The sequence below is a fragment of the Pinus tabuliformis genome, chromosome 1_1 (genome assembly GCF_031772625.1).
Source record: "Pinus tabuliformis cultivar Carrire ecotype Pingquan chromosome 1_1, CPIR1, whole genome shotgun sequence".
Lineage (NCBI taxonomy): Eukaryota > Viridiplantae > Streptophyta > Pinopsida > Pinales > Pinaceae > Pinus > Pinus tabuliformis.
The window spans coordinates 91,402,504-91,421,550 of NC_142297.1; the positions used below are offsets into that span (position 1 = coordinate 91,402,504).

General features: G+C 35.5%; 1 pseudogene; it reads right to left on the reverse strand.

The window, feature by feature from the left end:
- Nucleotides 1-1,304: 1,304 nt before the first annotated feature.
- LOC149211792 (putative protein phosphatase 2C 53 pseudogene) lies at nucleotides 1,305-2,824 on the reverse strand (annotated as a pseudogene).
- Nucleotides 2,825-19,047: the final 16,223 nt, after the last annotated feature.

Here is a 19,047-nt window from a genome sequence, read left to right on the forward strand (position 1 = left end):
GAGCTCGTCTTCCTCGGACGTAAGGAAACAGGTTAACGGCCCAAGACCCAGAGGCATCTGGCAGGAGTGAAAGCCTGCTCCCTTACGGACCACCAGCGGGTTATTTCAGGTGGCGTGGTTTTCCTTGATAACAGTGATGTGTCAACTGACATTCGCGGATAGCAGCCAGAGATGGCTGTCCTCACTGTTGGTTTGACAAAAGTGAGTTTGATAGGTTTTTCCACCTTTTGAAAAAAAAAATTTATGAATATACATCAATTATTTTCACTCATAAATTATATTTATATTTATATTTTTCATAATTATACATGCTCATATTCTTCGAGTATGCCCTAAAACTACTTCTGCTTGGCTAAGAGCTCGTCTTCCTCGGACGTAAGGAAACAGGTTAATGGCCCAAGACCCAGATGCATCTGGCAGGAGTGAAAGCCTGCTCCCTTACGGACCACCAGCGGGTTATTTCAGGTGGCGTGGTTTTCCTTGATAACAGTGATGTGTCAACTGACATTCGCGGATAGCAGCCAGAGATGGCTGTCCTCACTGTTGGTTTGACAAAACTGAGTTTGATAGGTTTTTCCACCTTTTGAAAAAAAAAATTTATGAATATACATCAATTATTTTCACTCATAAATTATATTTATATTAATCAACAAATTTTTTTAATAATAATTTAAGCATATTTTTCATAATTATACATGCTCATATTCTTCGAAATTGCTCGAACATTAAAATTCCTCAACAAAGTTGTTATTTAACATTGCCAATTAGCAACCCTGATATTTACCAACCAATAGTTTCACTGCTTCCTCCTTTAAACCAGTAAAGGTTTTTTTCTCGGCATTCCCAGATACAAGCTATGTTCGATTAGCCCTTAAAATTGTGAATCAAATTTACATCTATATCAATTTCGTCTGTTTCTCCATTTTAAAGACTAACCAATAGTTCCACTGCTTGTGTATTTAAACCCAAAGTTTATAATCTCGGGAACATCAACATATTTCAAACGGCAACGCTTAACTAGCCATACATAGGGTACATAGGGTATTTAATGTCCGGGGATATGCACGCAGCTTAGCCCGATAACACACGAAAGCCCAAAAATTATTTAATGCCGAAACTCCCTGCTCCCGTGTTATCGCGTTAACCTGCGTGCATATCCCCGGGCATTAAATACCCTATGTATGACTGGTTAGGGGTTGCCATATTTCTTGATCATATATGTAAATTTGAGGTTAAACGTATATATCAAATAAGATCATAGAAATTGAATGAAAGAAGATTTGTATAAAAGAGTTGTTGAACTTGTTAAGTTGTGTGACTATACAAAAATGGGCTAGAGTTGTTTCCTATCTTATATAAAAGAATGGAAGATTCATACCTTTCACTACTTATGATCAAAATATAGGTTCTGGTTGTTTTAACGTCCAACTCCCACGTTGGTAAGATGGTTGTCATTCAAGGCCTATTTTGATGGCTACCATCATTCAGCTCATCCAGACTAATTCTATTTCTTGCAAAAATGTCCGAGTTGCACTATCATCACACTAATATCATCTTGAGATTTTCTGGTTACTGCCACCTCTACAAGCTTTTTGCAAGCACCTATAGGGCCGCCTCCTAATGGTGTAACATTAAGCTGCTTCTCGAAACAGAAAGGCCTGGCAATATCCACTGCTTCTTGATTACTAACAACGTCCCACAACCCATCGGACGCCAAAATTAAAAATTCGCAATCATCTGTTATTTTAATCTTTCTGGTCTCTGGTTCAGCCGTTATCCATTCTTTGATGTGCGAATCTCCTATTGCCCTAGATACAGCCAGAGATCCCTGAACTCGCCAAACTCCATGGTGGAGGTACACAATTCCACCCAAATTCTCTATCCGTTGTCGCTCATCCTCCCTTTCAGCTCGATGATCACATGTAAGGGCTTCAGAGGCACCGCTTCTGCTAATAACTGCACGGCAATCCCCAACATTGGAAACCACCAAGTTACCATCTATAATCAGAGCAGTTACACAAGCAGTGCCGCCACCGACTTGCTGCTTCAAAAAGTCTTTATCTGTTTTGAAGTACCCAGCTCTAACAGCATGTTCAAGAATGTTCTCTGTTTCATCTCCCATCCCAACCATAGCATCCACAATATTCTGCCCAATATTTTCGGCAGCGAAAGCTGCAGCTTTCTGACCGCTATGACCATCAAAGACACCAAAGAAAGCCTGTTTGGAATCACCGAGAAGATTGACAATGGCCTTGTAGGTGTCCTCCATGAATTCTCGCCGACCCTTTTTGCTTGAAACCGCATAATGAACACCCTCTACGTTGACATCCATTGCCTGCTCCGCTGCAGAGAACAACGCATTTAGGCTCGGCAACTGAAGTGGAATATCCAACCTCTTCGGGCGTTTCCTCTTTAGCGGAAGCGAAGCGCACTTACCGGCAATGGAACGATTATCCTGCGAAACATCGACACTAAGAGAGAACGCGCCCCTCGTGACCGGGCTCTTCCCGCTCTTGCTCAAGAGCAGATTCTCGTCTCTGTTGGTCAGGACAGGGCTCAGCCCAGACTCCAGAAAACTATCCTGGATGCCACTGGTCCTGGGGGTTTGGAAATCACGATACCAAGGGGAACGTACCCTTATTTCACTATCAGAATCGTTTATAGAGGGGGTCCTGCAGGAGCCGAATACCGAGGGAGAATTCCCTGCTGTCATGTTCACAATCTACAGGTGCTGCTGCTATTTTTGATGTTGATTGTGAACGTTGCTTTTGCGTTCGACAACCGCCCGATGATGATGTTATGGAAGAGTGAGATGAGGCAGCAGTAAATATAATAATCCCCCCCCTTCTCTGTCGGTTGTTACAATTCAATTGAATGTGTCACTCGTCGTTACGTGAAATCCTAGGCGATTTATATTTGCATATTAGCGTTAAGAATCAAATCAGAATTCCAGGTTTCTTCTCGGTCAAAACTTGTTCGCGAATCCATCACTTACACGTCAATAACTATCGCAAATACCACGGAATAACACCGTCCCTTCGCTCGAGCACGATGTAATCCTTGTTACGTTTCTGTGGTCAGAGAACGCGTGCGCGAGAAAGATGAAGGGTTTTTCCTGGGCAGGAGATCGATGGGACGTTGCAAGTACTCACCTTCCCGGAGATGAGCATTCAGATGCTGCTGCGCTAATCAATAGCAGTTTTCTTGGTAGGATTCCTCATCGATAGCAGTTTTCTTGGTAGGTTCCACGTCGAACCTTCCTTGTAATCACCATGGTGACATTCCTTTTCTTTGACGGTTCACGTCGAACCTTCCACGTAATCACCATGGTGACATCCCTCTCTATCCCGCATCACCCTTAAGGAACGTTCTTGCCAATGACATCTAAAAGAGGCACCTGATGCATCAAAAGCAGTTTCCTGGAGGGTTCCACCTCGAACCTTCCACGTAATCACCATGGCGACATCCTTCTCTAACCCGCATCACCCTGAAGGAACCTTCTCGCCAATGACATCTAATACAGATACCCGGCGATGGAGCTATCGCAGAAGAAGAAGAGAAACCCCAAAAGACCAACGGATCCAAAATGCCACGGCTTAAAAGCGTGTTTTTCTGTAACTTGGCTTTAAACTTCAGCAAATACAAATTGAGCCCACAAGCACATGGAAAGAGATCTGAAATTACAACTTTTCAAAAATTACACTTGAAACTCTGGGCACTGCCACAGTTCCAACCCCAATGTGAACCAGAGTTGATACGAATGAACATCTCAAGTGCCAACCCCAATGTGAACCAGAGTTGATGCGAATGAACATCTCAAGCTGTGGGCTATTCTCCTCGACAATTATATTTAAATTTTGATTATTGTCGTTAGAATTTTTTCATCATGGTTGTTACCATCCGGGCATTGACGTTTAAAATCTAATGGTTTTTCAAGTTTTTTTTGTTAGCTTGGTATACTTTTAAGCTAAGATGTTTATTTTATAGTCCAGTATAACAGGATGTGTAAGTTTGTTTGTCTATTAAAATTGAATGGTTTTTCAAGCATTTTGTTTGCCACATATTTTTGAGCCTAAAGGGTTATTCTACGGCTAAGTATGAGGGGATGTGTAAGTTTGCTGATGTGCTGACAAGTGCACTAAATAGAAAAATATGTGGACGTTAAGCTCCATTGATTTTACACAAAAGCTACCTTGATTTATGGAATTGCAGCTTTTCTTAACTTATGGAAACCAACTGTAGTAGTTTCCTTAAGTTAAGAAAATCAACTGCAATTACTAAATTTATAATTAGGAGCTACTAAAGTGGTCCATCACTTTGATCTGATCTCTACCTTGATTTGTGGTTTTTCTAACACATAGCTTTTAGAAGCTTGATGGAAGCTTAGCTATATGTTCATCTGTTGGTCCCCAAGCTCATATCTCAACCCCCTTCAGTTCTACACCATCTAGCTTAGATAGCAGAGCTCGGAAGTGCCTTCAGAATTCTTGTGTTCTTTTCTTTTGCTAGGATTGAAGCTGGAGTGCTGAAGAAGTAGCAGGCAAGTGGATTGTGGCCTTCATCAAAACATCACCAATGGCTGGAGGTAACCCGTATCCCTGGGCATTAAGTTTCAGTGATTCTTTTCAGTTCTTTCCGCATGCAGAATCACTGTTTAAGTTATTAGTTATCTAACAGTTGGTATCAGAGCCTTAATTTACTTCTGCCTTGGTGTGCGATTCGAATAGCATTAGAAAATTTATTTATGAAGATTGCGCAACCATTAGAATCATATATTCGACCCACGGTTTGCGCAAAATTTCGGATGCATGCCTGAAACGAATAGAGAATATACCTTCAAAACAAACATGAGAAGAGTGGATATTCTTCTCATGCGAACATATATGAATAATGATAAGTTTTATGTACATGTGTGACGTTTGGTACAGGTTAGATCTATATTTTTCATATTCTAATTTAAAGGTTGAATTTTCTTTGAATTTTCGTTCAATTTCCTTTATAAATTTTCTGATAGATGTTGTATTGGGATGATTATTGGCTACAAATGATCCTTTTATCAGAAATTTAGAGGAAATTTTGTTTGCAGAAAATATATTTTATCTGCAGATTTGTCCCGGGCGATTTACATCGTCAAAACCTTAAAAACAGGGGAATTTTGAATCCGCATGTTATCTCAAAGCTCATATATTGCCAGCACGCATTAATGACGCAGTTTATGAAATAGCTCAAATCTTAGGGTAATTTATGATATTTAGGTTAGACTCCCTTTCTGTTTCAATATCCAGCGGAAACTTTAGAGCTGCATGTTGAGTTTTGTGTCATATAAAAGCTTTTTGCTATCCCAATGTCACTGCATGTAGAAGAATTCTTTTCATTATTAATTCTTTGATGATGAAATCTCGATGCATTTTTGATGGGTTAATTGCAACGGTTTTATTAAATTTGACGCTCTTCCCATGTTCAAGCCAGAAAATAAAATAGTTGCTCTCCGAAATTTATATGGGGCAGGCTCACTTATCCCATATCTGGAATTTTGATCCTCAGGGCCAAATGATAAAATTTAGTTGTGTAGAGATATGATCGCCATTATCTTACGTTTCTGCTTATGTGGAAACTGGCATTGATTAACAAATATGCATGTGGCCGGTAAAATAAATGCCAGACATCGCATTATCTGCTTCAGCGCTTTGATATGAGGTTGCTTATATAAGTGGAGGTCAATGTTTTGATGTGATATCAAATTACATAGAATATATTTTTGATTATTATGTGTTAAGTTTACAATTTGAACATTCATATAATAATAAATTAATTTGGAGACTGGGGAAAAACTAAATATCCGTATGAGACAAGTTTGGGAAAAACTAAATATCCGTATGAGACAAGTTTTTTATTCTCATTTGAAGGTAAAGATGCGTATTTTAATCTTTTAGAGAGAATGGTTAGGCTGGAAGCCTGTTACGATTTATGCTCTTCAACGTAAAATAAAACCAGCCATATTTACATTCACTTCCTGCTTAGCAGTGGTTTCTATCATGCAACTATAATTAGACCAATCAAGTTACGTTTAGATTAAATCTGTGAATTTTGTGCTTTTCTTGGCTTTTATTGTCAAGGTTGGTATTGCCTCAATGAAAATTTCTACACTTTTGTATCTATTGCCATCATAAATTTGCAGTTGGGTGGGGATTCCTTCGACTGCTTGGTGTAAGGTGTATTGAATATGCAGATTTATCCAAACCCATCTAAACCTGGGTTTAATATGACATGCACCTCGAGGGCAAAAAGTTACATGATGTGTATTGTTTTCTAGTGGGAGCTATGAACCCCAAGGCGCTTTAATATGGTATATATTTTGATTATGTTTTTATAGTTTGGTTATAATTTATATAGTTAATTTGGATAACTATATAAAATCAACAATGCAAAATGCAAAGTAAGTTTTACATTGAACTTACATTTATGAACATTTGTAATTAAAGAGAAATAAGAAATGGTTTATTTCTCATTTGGGCATTCAGTTTATGAACATTTGTAATTGAAGAGAAATAAGAAATGGTTTATTTCTCATTTGGGCATTCAGTTTTGATTCTATGTTTATTTCGCATGAAGTTCAGATTTAGCGTTGTTGAAAATTAAGTTTTTGTGAGCAAAATAGCTTGTTTGCTGGTCTATTTTGTTGTTTTATAAACTTAAGGACGGAGCCTGAAGTCAAGCCAGCTAGTCTTCGAACTGCATTTGCTATGCAAGTGCAAAGTAGATCAAAGCTGCTTCAGTCAATCTCCGGGTTAAGTTTATAAATTGAACAATCAATTTGTAGTCATTTTGGTAATACTGACTGCTTTAACCTTAATTTTGATTTGCTGGAGAATTATTACAGTTATATGGAGTTTATTAAAATGTCATTTTGACTTACTCCTTTCAGTAAACATTATTTTTCTCTCTGGTTAAGTTTTGTTTATACAACAAAATAATGTCTAGTGATCCATATGATTTTAATTAATTAAAGAGTAGCCACAACATCTTTAATTAAATAAAATTATATAATTTGATCACATAAAGATTATTTAGACATTAAATTGTAATTAATTACACTTAATATAATAAATTTTATCCCACAGGAATTTTTATTATATTTATGTGATTAATTAGGATAAAATTTCATAACCTACCCACAGGAGTTATGAATTAATAAGTTTTATCATAAAGTTTTATTGAATCTGCTTGAATTGAAAATTTAGCCCACAGGCAATTTTCATGTCATTTGATTCAATTCTTTTTAGCATGTTTTACATTGGTAAAACATGAAAGTTCATAAAGTTTTATTGAATCTGCTTGAATTGAAAATTTAGCCCACAGGCAATTTTCATGTCATTTGATTCAATTCTTTTTAGCATGTTTTACATTGGTAAAACATGAAAGTTCATAAAGTTTTATTGAATCTGCTTGAATTGAAAATTTAGCCCACAGGCAATTTTCATGTCATTTGATTCAATTCTTTTTAGCATGTTTTACATTGGTAAAACATGAAAGTTCAAAAAGTTTATTGAATCTGTTTGAATTGAAAATTTAGCCCACAGGCAATTTTCATGTCATTTGATTCAATTCTTTTTAGCATGTTTTACATTGGTAAAACATGAAAGTTCAAAAAGTTTATTGAATCTGTTTGAATTGAAAATTTAGCCCACAGGCAATTTTCATGTCATTTGATTCAATTCTTTTTAGCATGTTTTACATTGGTAAAACATGAAAGTTATTAAGCCTCAATTTTAACATAAGCATGTGATCCTTTATTTTGATGCAGCAGTACAACCTGCAAATTTCTCTGAAATTCATTCTGACATTCCCGAACTTAAGGAAGCAATCTCGTTTGTATGTTATGAATCTAATATGGTTAATGTTAATATTAACACATGGTGGATTGATTCTGGATCAACAATTCACATTTCGAATTCCTTGCAAGGTTTGCAAAACCTAAGGAAGCCAGTGGGAAGTGAGCAAAGCATCTTATCAGGAAACAAGATGGGCTCGCATGTGGAAGCTATGAGAACATGTTATTTAACTTTAAGTAGTGGTTTTGTTTTGGAGTCAGAAAAGACCTTTTATGTTCCAAGTTTTCTAGAAACTTGATTTCAGTTTCAAGGCTTGTACCTTTTGGATATTCCTTAAACTTTTCAGAAAAATCTTTCTCTGATTATGTTGGGAATGGTATTTTGTCTAATGGTCTTTACTGCATTAATTTACAAAACAATGTCACATATGATTCAATGCATGTTCACACTGGCACTAAAAGATGTGTTATTAATGAAGATTCCTCTAAATTATGGCACCGGAGACCAGCTCATATCTCCATAGATAGAATTAAAAGATTGGTAAATGAAGGAATACTTAATACTCTAGATTTTACTGATCTTGAGACTTGTGTGGACTGCATAAAGGGAAAACAGACCAACAAGTCAAAGAAAGGTGCCAATAGGAGTTCAGACATATTAGAAATCATACATACTTACAGATTTTATTGTCCATCTCACAACACTAGGATTGTGGAATCAAGAAATGCAAAGTTTCTTGAAAATGACTTGATCAGTGGGAGCGATCAAACCAGAAACATAGTTTCTGAGAAAGATCATTCAAAATCTCAACCTTCCACTTCAAGTGAAAGATTGGTTATTGTTCATAGCACCCCTCAAGTACAAACTGGTGTTGAATAACCAATTGTTGAAGTTCCACAAGCTGCTGACGATATTCCAGTAGATCAAGGAGTTCAAGAGTTGCCAAGAACTTTTGAACAACAAGTTGAACCACATACTTCTCAGGAAGATGATGGTACAACATTAAGAAGATCTACTAGACCTAAGAGATCAGCAATTCCTAATAATTATGTTGTGTATCTACAAGACCTGACATTGCATTTGTTGTGGGAATGTTGGGACAATATCAGAGTGATCCAGGTTTAGACCACTGGAGAGTTGCAAAGAAAGTAATGAGGTACCTTCAAGGGACCAAAGACTACATGCTTATGTATATCCTGTTTGAGGCTACTTTACATGGTGTATGGCTTAAGAATTTCATTTCTGGGCTTAGAATTATGGATTCTATATCTAAGCCATTGAGAATATATTGTGATAATTCAGCTGCTGGTTTTATGGCTAAAAAAGTGGGAGTCGAAATAAACACATCGACATTAAGTATTTAGCTATAAGGGAACGTGTTAAAGAAAATAAAGTGGTCATTGAGCACGTCAGCACTGAGTTAATGATCGTTGATCCTTTGACTAAGGGCATGCCACTGTTTAAATTCAAGGATCATGTATTGAATATGGGACTTGGTTCCATTATGCAGTTTTTCATTGTATGGACAATGTTAATGAAATTCTTAATTATTGTGATGTTTTTTCTCATATTTATGTGCACCTTAAGTTGATTTGAGAAAATTCATTTAAGAAGGACCAAGAATAAACATAGGGTTTATTCATTAAGATATTGTTGCCACATAAATTATAATAAGAATAAATGCATAGTAATACATGGAAGATAATACTCGTCATAAGAGGACTTATCGCCATGATTCATGTATCTATTACTTAATAAAGATTGTCAATGGTTTTTGAGACATTAAGTTTGGAAGTATGGACCAAGTGGGAGAATGTTAAGCTCCATTGATTTTACACAAAAGCTACCTTGATTTATGGAATTGCAGCTTTTCTTAACTTATGGAAACCAACTGCAGTAGTTTCCTTAAGTTAAGAAAATCAACTGCAATTACTAAATTTATAATTAGGAGCTACTAAAGTGGTCCATCACTTTGATCTGATCTCTACCTTGATTTGTGGTTTTTCTAACACATAGCTTTTAGAAGCTTGATGGAAGCTTAGCTATATGTTCATCTGTTGGTCCCCAAGCTCATATCTCAACCCCCTTCAGTTCTACACCATCTAGCTGAGATAGCAGAGCTCGGAAGTGCCTTCAGAATTCTTGTGTTCTTTTCTTTTGCTGGGATTGAAGCTGGAGTGCTGAAGAAGTAGCAGGCAAGTGGATTGTGGCCTTCATCAAAATATCACCAATGGCTGGAGGTAACTCGTATCCCTGGGCATTAAGTTTCAGTGATTCTTTTCAGTTTCTTCCGCATGCAGAATCACTGTTTAAGTTTATTAGTTTTCTAACACTATAGTTTAAAAAAAATGAATATGTTGTAAAGTAATTAGAAATAAAAGAAAATTTTAAGTGTACATTTTTATGGTTAAAATGTTTATTTGGTCTTATATATTCTTTATATAGCATTCAAAAATACAATTTAAACAATGAAAATTTAGTGTTATATTTTGTACTCTGAATAAATTAACACGTGAACAAATTTAATCTCTCTCAACTCATAACACATGAAGAAATATCTATACTTAACCATTATATAAATTTGCATTGTGTTTTTGATAAAAAAACTCAAAATTTTAGAATAATTGCTTAAGGTATGTGATATGTCTCATTTAAGAAAATTCCAGGTGGATCACACCAAAATGTTGGAGCAGTACTCGTGTTCATTGACCAACATAGATGATCTGATATCAGCGATCTAACCCCGGACTTAGTCGATATTGGCAACCGTGATCGGCATACTTGACCAGTTTAATCTGGACTGGAACTATCATTTTTGACAGGGTTTCGATCTGCACATGGTATCTTACAACATATTTTGGACTTAGAGTAGGGGCTTAATTAAGTTCATGGATGAATTGCAGCTGGGCTTTGAGTAACTTCTTTGATTCTAGTGACGTGATTTGATTAACTTCTTTGATTCATTAGAATCGTGAGTAAGAAACACCACCCGGCACTTTCTTAGCAAATAAACCTTCTCTTAAGAAGTTATTTTTACCTCTTTTTACACGCATAGGTATGGGATTATTGGGACTCTTCCAGAGAATAGAACAGGAGAAAAAAGGGTCGAGAGAACGGATTCCGGAAAAGGCGTAAGAATGGTGAAGAGCGTGCGAAGAGTATGTGAAATTACGAAGATAAGAAAAGAGGAACTCTCGTTGAAAGGAAGAATAAAGAATTAAAAGTGAAGAGCATGCGAATAGTATGTGAAGTTACCAAAATAGGAAAAGAGGAACTCTCGTGGAAAAGGTAGAAGAAAGAATTAAAAATTAATGTAGATGAAAGGAGTTACGTAATTAATTAGTCAGTGGGTGAATAATTTGTAAATACGTAAACAAAAGAAAATATGATCAGTTATAATGAATCGATTTTTTAAAATGAAAAACAGGATCACCCTTCTAAATTATATAAATTTATTCTTCTTATACAATAGCAATTGAATTTAGAATTTATTCATTAGCCATATTTAGATATCTCTCCCATTGTAACTCGTTTGTCATATCTGCTCTTGCTTAGAGCGTGGTTCAACTGCCTTTCCATATAGAAAAGTTCATGGCCTCTTTGTGCATTATTACTTCCACTCTAGCATACTAGTCTATTTCTCTCCCTAGTTCTTTGTGCGTTTGCTTCATGCAACAACAACGGTGGGAAAAATCTCTCTAGTTACTCTACTTGTTTGAGATTTTTGTAGCACCACTCTCTGGGTTTTGCTTATGCTTGATCGAGTTTGTGCTAGTTTGGAGTTTCCATCAAAATGCGTCATTTTGAAGCTTTATATGGCATAAAGTGTCATATGCCATTCAATTGAGTCAACGAGAGGATAAATTGATATTGGGACCTGAAGTGTTGCAAGAAATGGAACAAATAGTGCGAAAATTTAGACAAAATATCAAAACATCTCAAGACAGGAAAAAACTTTATGCAGATAGGAAAATGTCTCATAAAGAATTTAATGTTGGAGAGCATGTATATTTCTGGGTAAAACCTAGGAAAAATACTCTTAAAACTGGTAGTTGTGCCAAGCTAACACCACGATTTTGCGGTCCTTTTGAAATTCTGGATCGAGTTGGTCCAGTAGCATATTCGCTGGCTCTGCCTAGTCATATTAAAGTTCATAGTGTATTTCATGTATCATTGTTAAAAAATATATATCCATGATGCATCTCATGTAATTGACTGGAATTTGATACAGTTGGAACCCGAAGGAGACTTTATGCCAGAGTTTCTCCGTAGTTTTGATCCGAAAGAGACGGTGCTACGGAATCGAATCGTCACTCAGGTTAAAATACAATGGAGAAACTTTACACCTGAGGGGGCTACTTGGGAGCGCAAGGATGTTATGAAACAAGCCTACCCAACATTATTAAACAATGGGGAAACAAAATAATAACACCGAGGATAGTGTAAACGTTTTAGAGGGGAAGATGTAATACCCCTCTATGGTTATGTAAATATTCTTTATTTGGAATGAACTATTTGTAGTATGATGGCTAGGAAGCCATAAAAAACTTAAATTTTAAACAATGCATGGTCATGTATTAAATTGAATTCAATAATAAAAATAAATTGAATGATTGCTTGGGAATGAATGTGAGTTAATGAGATGCTTACGCAAAAATCAGGAAAATATAAACTTCCCTTATTTACTCCTAAAAATCCCTACGAGTGGATTAATGTGATTTTATTAGATTGGGAGAGAAAAATCTAGTAAATCACTTAGTGTGGGGAAACAACGCTGAGAAAAGGTTGAATAAAGCACCGCGGGGAAAAACGCAGGCTTTAATGAAAAAATATATGTTTTTTTTTTTTTAAAATAGGAAAATCCTAGGCAATGCGGTTGTTAGACACTAGAAAGAGGGGCGTTGCTAAAGAAAGTCTTCTAGGGAAGTAAGGCATAAAAAATTTCTTGACTAGAATAACAAGGTTGTTGATTCCAGGGGAAAGAGATCTCAGCTCGTGGGAGAACCTGTGATAGAGGTTCGCGGTTGGGTGGAAAAATTGTCATCCCAAGGCATTCCAGTTGGTATTATGGTTAGAGTTATGAATTCTCGTGGTTTGGAGAAGTTTGTATGTCATTTGTTAATTTTGAAGTTATTTTACAATTATGCATATTGTCTGACATCCTAGTTATATTATGTAGGATTCTCGGAGTATTGTAATGAATAGTGAATGTTACTCTTGTATTAAATATGAATAGTGGATATAGGTAGAAATGATATGTTGGATGGATTGATTAAAAGGGTATATGAATTTTGACAACATTTACAAAGTAATATTGACGAATTATTTAATACTTACAAATTTTTAATTTTTTTAGTTATTTATAAAAGAATTTCTGAATGTATATTGTCGCATTTTTGTTCAATCATTTATAAAAGGATTTCTCGATTGCATACTGTCACACTACACAAGAACCTGTTATTATATTGTACATGTGATGAAGCGGTTAAATAATCACGACACAAAAGTAATTAGGTTGATCTAGACTAGAATGATTGTTTTATGTAACCCTGTGTAAAGGAAGGAAGATAAATTTAAAATTGATTATTTTTTTTCTATAGCACCATACCATCACTTGGTATGGAGGCTAGAATCTATTGTATACAGATATGGGAAACCTAGGAAAATATTGTGGCAAATTTTGTGGATATAACAAAATATAATCTACAATTAGAAGTTTGAGGTATTTTAATTAAAAGGCGAGTCGAAATCTGTAAGAAGGAATACATAACTATATAGATTTAGGTGGGTGTTTGAATCTCCACTAACTAAGGATTAAATAAGAAGAACTGTGAGGATTTCTGCACTTATAATTAAGTCACAAATAAAACTCCAAATTTGAATTGTTAGACAAGAAGCATTTGCATGTCCTCAATGTTTCTAGGCATTCTAGTAGATACAGTTTACAACCCAAAATCCATGCTTCGATAGAGGCAAAACACAATATAGTTACTGTGTTGAAAGAAGATGATCTTCTAGTAATTTAATTCAATGGAGAGGCCAATTAATGAGAACAGGGAATACAATGCAACCATATATGTTAATACAATGAGGAACACCTTTGAAATAATTCTTCTCTCAAACATACATAAGTAGATTTTATAAAATAGTGGTATTTAGAAGAATTGATAACTAGAGAAGTCGTAGCAGACTAGTAACTATGGCTAAATATAAAAAAACTTTAACCAGAGGGAGAATATAACTATAATCGCATGGATTATTATCTAGAAGAATTGATAACTAGAGAAGTCGTAGCAGACTAGTAACTATGGCTAAATATAAACAAACTTTAACCAGAGGGAAAATATAACTATAATCGCATGGATTATTACAGTACAAAGGACAAGATGGAACATTACGTTCAATATATCACTTATACACATAGTGTATAAGAATCACACACTAAGGTGACTTTGGTAGATTACAATTAAAAAATAATACTTAACAAAAGAAGATAGTGAATGATAGAACCAGAGTTATATTTATAACAACTATAATGAATATATTAAGTGTATCCACAATATTTCAACAAATTTTGGAAGTAAGATGCGCACACACACACATATATATATATATATATATATATATATATATATAGATATATATATATATATATGACATCTTTAGAACACGAAATTCTGAATAAAAAATAGAGGACTCATAGAGTTTCAACAATAAAGTAGATAAATGTATTTAAAAACTTTCCATGGGTGGTGCACCCTTTTACAGGATAGAAAGCCAACTATAAGCTCATTGTATGAAAAATTTATACACAACAGAAAGAAAATAAATTATTACAACATTAACGGGTATATTTCTCCATCAAAGAGACGTAATGAACTTCCTTCACAAAATGAGAGGAAGGAAACAACTTGGAACCTTGTATAAATTCGATCTGGAATACACGCAAGGACGTTAGTAAGAGATTTTGGTGGTTAATGCTGAGAAAACAAGCCAGGAGATAAGTATTGGTCTCATACATGTACTTGTTTGCATCACTAACAAAACCAAACCTTACTGTAAGCAAGGAAAACTAAATTGTGAAATCCAAACTATAGGAATTACACAGTGAGAGAGAAATAGTTACCTCTAGCACATATTGAGTTAGCAGCTACCCTCTGACTGAAGTGGGAGCACCTAAGTCATACAAAAGAACTAAAAGGTATGTTATTGTAATATTTGGAAAGATTAACAAGGCGACATAAGGAAGAAGGCTTCTAAGTTAGCATAGAAGTATACCTGGAGGAGAGGAGACTCAATGCACTTCTAGCATGGGCCTGATGTTGCTAAAGCTCAGCTCGAAGTTGTAATAGTATTGCAGAAGAATTTTTATTCTCTATACCAAAGTATTAGGAATGAGAATAGATTACAACCAAGAACCTTAGGAGATACAAACAACAGCATGGTGAATATGGAATTACCATGAGCATGAACAAACTGTAGCCAAAAATTCATAAAAGCGAGGGAAGCTCGAATGTTGGATAAGTATCAAATTGAGCCTATAGCTCCTAGCAAAAATGGAAATGAAAACACTTCATGCTTAAATCAAACTCGAGACTAGAACAAAAAAAAAAATGTAAAAGGAAAATCATAAGGTTCGTTTATGCTTTTACCTTGCAGAAAAACACATGCAACAAAGAGTTTTTCTCTCTGTTGATGAGCCAATGAGAGAACCTAGTCATTCGAGGTAACAAGTGAGGCTTAATGTCATGTCTACATAAATTGTAAAAGCGCAGAAATGAATAATTGAAACGACATATTAGAAAGCCAAAGCGCAGGGGAAAGCTACCTAAATCTCTGATATGGAAATTTTACCTATAATTAGGTGAAGAGTAGCTCGTTAAGAACAATTCGTGTTGAAAAGGGGCCAACAAACACGCAGAGGAAAATGGCACCAATATTTATTTCTTCCACTCCCTGTCTCTTTAACCGATTGCAAACATAATCAACACTCGATAGTATGCTAGACGTAGTGTCATGGTATAATCTAGTTGACACGTCTCTTTCACAAAGGAACACTGGGCGAATCTATTCCATGAGCAGTGGACTGAGTAATAGAACTAGAAGACACACAAATGAAAAAGGAGGTTGAGTTAAGGTTTAGGGTTTGTAAGAAATATTAAAAACCATTAGATCACCTTCGGTGATCTACACCATTCACAGAAACCAAAAATTGTGATTCACACCTTTCCCATGTGAGTCGAGCGGGACAGGGATGACGTGTCGAAATATAAGAGGTTCACGCATACCACTCTTCTGCCACTTGCAGCATGTGCGATGGATAGTTGGAATGCACTATGGGTGCAATAAGTCCTTAGAAAACCTTTGAAATGTCTAAGTGATAAGGCGTTATCACATTTACATATGACTATCACATATTTAAGGTTAGGCAAGCATGTGAATGCGGGGTTTAGAATTCGAACATAATTTTTAATGTTTAATAATTGTGACATAGAGATAGAAATGATTCACTTGGTAGGTAATGTAACAATACCATAAAATAAAAGTATAGTGCGCAATTTAGATATAGTGCTTAAAGGAAAAAATAGAGGTGTAAGGCTAGTATATAGTTCAAAATTCTTAGGGAGAGTAGGGTTGGGTTAACAAGAAATAAACCTTTTCTTATTATTACCCTAAGGGAATTAAGAACAATAATGAATAATAGTGAAGGGTGATTAGAGACAATTATATATACATGTAAAAAAAAAATTGCATGTACAACCAAGGGATAGGACATTCCTGGAGTTATTGAGGTATGTACCGCATCTTAAGTATGAGAAGGATAAAGTTCAAAGATTTGTCAGTGGATTTCCACTAGCGTATTGACTATGATGAACCTTGGTCACTTGAAGAAGTCATTGGGAAATTTAAGCATTGTTATGAGCAATCAAAGCGCAAGATGAAATCTCAGCAAGGTTGGAAAGGGAAAGACAAGGCTAAAGGTAAATGGCATCTAAAAAGAACAAGGCCTCAAGATGCAGGTGAGAAAGAGATTGTTACACCTTACAATAAGTTCAACGTAGTTAGATAGGGACATGTGTGATAGACAAGATGGAAAAAAAAATAAGGGTGATGGTATGAGATGGTTGCTTTGTTCGACACGTGGTAAGGATCATCTTAAGAGGGAGTTTCCATAGAATCAAGGTGGCAGGCCTCATATTTTTAGTGCACAGGAAGCATGGACAATTGGGGATGTTGGGTAAATCATTCTAGGGATCTAAGCAGTGCTCGATAACAGAGACGTAGATCAGCAGGAATCTATTATCAATATGGATGGTAAGCACTGTGATCAAGTTGTTTCTAATTTGATTGAACCTAGATCTATGTTAGTCTTGACTCAGTGGATAAGTGTGGTTTAAACAAAGAAATGCATGCAAAACCCTGGTTAGAAGCAACAAAGGCCTTTAAACATCGTAAATAGGCAATGTGCCAAGCACCGGTCTTAGCTACACCGAACTTCACAAAAACCTTTATTGTGGAATGTGATGCCTCAAGAAATGGAATTGGTGTTGTTTTAATGAAAGAAGAAAGATCCATTGCTTTCGAAAGTCATCCAATCAAAGGAAAGTATTTACACAAAGCTATTTATGAGAAGGAAATGTTTGCAATACTACATGCACTTAATAAATGGCGACCGTACCTAATGGAAAGACACTTCAAGCTAAAAACAAAACATGATATTCTTAAATACATTTTAGAACAAAGATTATCTTGAGAAGAGCAACAAAAATGGGCCACAAAGATGTTGGGTTATGACTTTGAAATCATCTACAAAACAGGGAAGAAAAATGTTGTGGCAGATGCACTCTCAAGAAAGGATGAGGATGTGAAAGAATTTCTTTGCACCATTTCTATTATCCAACCAGATTGGATAAACGAAGAAAGGGATGAATGGAAGAATGACGAAGAAGTGTGGGCACTCATTCAAAAGTTACAACAAGATCCCAGTACATCTAATACATTTAGCTGGAAAAATGATTTGTTATGGTACAAAGATCGGTTATACCTACATAACAATTCCCAAATCAAACAAAATATTCTTAGGGAATTGCACACTTCTCCCTTAGGAGGGCACTCAGGATTTCTAAAAACTTACCATAGGGTTAAGAAGGAATTTTTTTGGGATGGCCTTAAATCGAATATTCAAATGTTTGTGGCGGAATGTTTGGTTTTCCAACAAAATAAACTTGAAACAATTAAGACCCTAGGTCTATTACAACCTTTACCCATTCCAAGCCAATATTGGGAGGAGGTTTCAATGGATTTTATCATATGTTTACCCAAGTCCGAAGGAAAGAGTGTTACCATGGTGGTAGTTGACAAACTTACCAAGTATGCACACCTTTATGCTTTATCACATCCATTTAAAGTGAGTACAATTTATACTGCATTTATGGAAACAATTCAAAAGCTACATGGAAACCTAAAGATGATTGTAAGTGACAGAGATCCCATTTTCATTGGAAATTTTTGGACATAATTATTTTCTTGTCTTGGTACTCAGTTAACTCATAGCTCATCTTATCATCCTCAATTTGATGGGAAAACTAAGATAGTAAACAAATGTTTGGAAGGTGTTGAGGCCTTAGAAATTTATGGCAACAACAAGGGGGATAACAACCCGGTCCAGACCTTGAAACAACTCCTTTTCCATTTGGGATAGTGGCTCCAACTGGGTATGGTGGGACCAGTTTCCCAGTGTTTCAGGTTTATATGATTTGTGGGATTTTTTCTGATGATTCGCAAAAGAATAATTGGAAATTAACACAACTTTATTCTAAGATGCAAAACATTGAATTAAATCTATTTTAATCTAACCCAGGGTATTGTTGGTTTTATGCGATATAAAAAGATGTCTATGTAATCTATGATAATATAGGTCAATCATAGACTATATGGAGTTCATATATTGTAAGATAATTCCTTTGAAAAAAATATTTAATCAAAAGAATTGTGAAAAACATACAACATATTCTAGTGATTGCATATAAAACAAACCATTCTCCATTCTGATATCGTACAATAGTGCAACTGATACTTCAAACAGAGATGATAGATTTCATACATAATTCATGAAATATAAACTTATCACTAATACTAGAACAAAGATTTAGCAAACATGATAATAGTACCAGATGTGTATCGTTCTGCTCATTTGACCAGTGACAATAGGCCA